The 3,613-nt window shown below is 50.8% G+C and overlaps 1 pseudogene; it reads left to right on the forward strand.

The window, feature by feature from the left end:
- Positions 1-1,444: 1,444 nt before the first annotated feature.
- LOC139002082 (large ribosomal subunit protein uL10 pseudogene) lies at positions 1,445-2,394 on the forward strand (annotated as a pseudogene).
- The last annotated feature ends 1,219 nt before the right edge of the window (positions 2,395-3,613 follow it).

A 3,613-nucleotide genomic window follows, 5' to 3' on the forward strand; every position in this document is an offset into this window, starting at 1 on the left:
TGATTTAAAAGATTTTAGTTTGAATAAAAGATTCTAGGCTGAGGGATTGGTATATCTATCTATATAATAGAGTAATATGCTAATTAACTGGGACTCCCGTAAAGGTCACGACCACTTAGCAGGCAGTGGGGATGGGGGCAGGGCCACAGCGGCCAGGGACAGGAGCCTGTGGTGTCTCCTCTGTAGTTGGGGAGCTAATGACGGACTGGCTCTGGTCCTCCTCCAACAGCCCTCTCCAGCAGGCATGGGGTTGCTGAGACCCGGGCCGGGCCTCTGGCCACAGATCCACAGCTTCACAGAGACCGACTCTCCCAGGCCGCCTGGAGGCCATGAGGCTGGGCTGTAGGGTGCCCGTTCAAGATGTGACTCAGAGAGGAGGTGCTAGAGGAAATCCAGAGAACGGGATGTGGGGGTTCAAGACTCACTTCCTTTGGGCTTTGTCCTTCTTGGCCTTGGTCCTTTTCTTTCCAGCCTGGAGTGCAAGCACTGCAGGAGAGAGGGATGGATGAAGGCCGAATGTGGAAGAAAGGAGGTGACCCAGGTGAGGGTGGAGACCTAGCAGCGGCACGAGGCCCGGCTTCAGGGCCGCCTGAGCTGTGGCTCCCGGGCAAGTGCCACGGCGTCGGGGAAGCTGCCGGCCAGGGGGTGAGCGGTCCAAGGGGCACAGAGAGGCGCCGAGGCGGGTGTACCAGAGGGGGCTCAGGCAGGACAGAGGGCCCGCGGAGAGCGAGGTTCTGCAGTGGCCCCAAGATGCATGTCGGGCCGGCCGGGAACAAGGTAGAAGGACACTGGGCGGACCCGCAGCCCTGAGGTGGGGTTTGAGTGGCGGCGCCACCTCAGTGGAGGGGTGCCACACTGCCGGTACCCGACTGCTGCAGTTAAGAGAAGCTCCTGGTGCAAACCCGGCCTCGCCCAAGCACCCTGTGCACTTGACAGGCAGCGACTCCTGCTCCCGCCTTGGCCCCAAAGCAAGCCCGCGTCTAACCTGCCCACTGCGGCACACACTGGCATGGTGAGTGCGAAGCCTATCACCTGCTCCAGAGCGGGGGGGGGGGGGGGGGGGGGGGGGCAGTAAAGAATGGGGGCGGGGGGCGGGGGAGAGGAAAGAATGTGGAGCATCTGCAATGAAGAGGTGCTTGAGAATGAGGCTCCGAAGCCTGACAGGGAGGTTTGTTCTGTTTGCCCAGCGGCTGTCCCTTAGGAAAGGCTGAGAGAATGGCTGTGACGGCTCCCTGTGAGCTAAGTCAAGTTCCGCAGGGAACTGGAATTGGCCTCAGTTTCCTGGTTTGTAAAATGGATTAAGTATGTCCCAGTGTCTTTGCTGAGTTGTGAGGGCCAATTGAGATACTATATAAAGAAAATGAGGGCTTCCTCTCGCCAGGCGTCCTCATGGGAGTGACATCGTCTTTAAACACTGCATAGCAATCCCTGACGCACCGCCGTGATGCCAGGGGAAGACAGGGCGACCTGGAAGTTCAACTACTTCCTTAAGATCATCCAACTCCTGGATGATTATCCAAAATGCCTCATTGTGAGAGCAGACAATGTGGGCTCCAAGCAGATGCAGCAGATCCGCATGTCCCTCCACGGGGAGGCTGTGGTGCTGATGGGCAAGAACGCCATGATGCGCAAGGCCATCCGAGCACATCTGGAAAACAACCCAGCTCTGGAGAAACTGCTGCCTCATATCGGGGGAATGTGGGCTTTGTGTTCACCAAGGAGGACCTCACTGAGATCCGGGACATGCTGCTGGCCAATAAGGTGCCAGCTGCTGCCCGTGCTGGTGCCATTGCCCCGTGTGAAGTCACTGTGCCAGCCCAGAACACTGGTCTGGGGCCAGAGAAGGCCTCCTTCTTCCAGGCTTTAGGCATCACCACTAACATCTCCAGGGGCACCACTGAAATCCTGAGTGATGTACAGCTGATTAAGACTGGAGACAAAGTGGGAGCCAGCGCAGTCACACTGCTGAACGTGCTGAACATCTCCCCCTTCTCCTTTGGGCTGATCATCCAGCAGGTGTTTGACAGTGGCAGCATCTACAACCCGGAAGGGCTTGACATCACAGAGGAAACTGCATTCCCGCTTCCTAGAGGGTGTCCGCAATGTTGCCAACATATACCTTCAGATTGGTTACCCAACTGTTGCGTCAGTACCCCATTCTATCATCAATGATACAAGCGAATTCTGGCTTTGTCTGTGAAGAGTGATTACACCTTCCCACTTGCTGAAAAGGTCAAGGCCTTCTTGGCTGATCCATCTGCTTTTGTGGCTGCTGCCCCTGTGGCCGCCACCACCACTGCTGTTCCTGCTGCTGCTGCAGCCCCGGCCAAGGTTGAAGCAAAGCAAGAGTTGGAGGAGTCGAATGAGGATATGGGATTTAGTCTCTTTGATTAATTACCAAAAAGCAACCAGCTCAGCCAGCTCTATTTGAGAAACAAGAAAATAAAGGCTTACTTCTCTTAAAAAAAAAAAAAAAGAAGAAGAAGAAGGAGAAAAGAAAAGAAAAGAAAATGAAATAAGAAGTGAGAAAGAAAAGGAAGGGCAAGCAAAAGAAAGATTGGGAGGAACCTGTAAACTATTGTCACTAAAATAGGAAATACAGTCAATAAAGTTGTAATGATGGTATGATGCCAGGTGGGTACTGGAAATATTGGGGGACACTTTGTAAAGTATATGATTGTCTAACCTCTATTCTGTAACTAATATAAAACCGGAAACTAATACAAAATAATATTGAATGTAAAGAAATGAAAATAGGAGTGAAATTTTTATAAATTTCAAAGTTTAAATAAAGGCTGTAAAGGAAGGAAGGGGGAGAATAAAAATAGTGTTTTTCATTTTACCACTTTATTGTCTTTTCAGTACATGAAAAAAACAGTTGTCTTTATATGGTGCTTTTATACTTTTCTAAGTCATTATCTCATTTGATGTTCAGGGCAACTTAAAGACAAGATAATTATTCTCTCCACTATTCAAAGAAAGGAAATCTTGGTGTGTGGCCCCAATGATTCAATTGTCAGGCTCTTATTTTAAAGCAGAGTTAGTGAAATTTTCTGTGAAGGGTCTTATCTATACTAATAAAAGCCTTGGGGGCAATCAGGCCAGCAAGGGAGGGCAGTTAGGGGCAATCAGGATGGCAGGGGCGTGATTAGGCATCAATCAGGCTGGCAGGGGAGCAGTTAGAGGGCAATCAGGCAGGCAGGCAGGCAGGCAGGCAGGCGAGCAGTTAGGAGCCAGTGGTCCCGCATTGTGAGAGGGATGTCTGACTGCTGGTTCAGGGATTGGGCCTAAACTGGCAGTCGGACATTCCCCAAGGGAGTCCCATATTGGAAAGGGTGCAGGGTGGGCTGAGGGACACCACCCCCATGCACAAATTTCATGCACCGGGCCACTAGTATATTTATAAACTACTTGGAGTTCTGGGAATTGATCAAAACTTCAAATAGTTTACTAGTACCAGGTTATAGAATAAGCAGAAGAGAGAAGCATGAGATGCTGCTGAAAATAGTAGTAGCTAGAAATGGTGTATCATGGGCCATAATAAATAGCTAAAAATTCAGTTTTTAGGTAGTAAGCAATAACTGAATAGTTGAGAGTGGAGATAATAGGAGGC

The sequence above is a fragment of the Myotis yumanensis genome, unplaced genomic scaffold, assembly GCF_028538775.1.
Source record: "Myotis yumanensis isolate MYYU_CA2020_CCGP unplaced genomic scaffold, mMyoYum1.0.hap1 SCAF_2, whole genome shotgun sequence".
NCBI lineage: Eukaryota > Metazoa > Chordata > Mammalia > Chiroptera > Vespertilionidae > Myotis > Myotis yumanensis.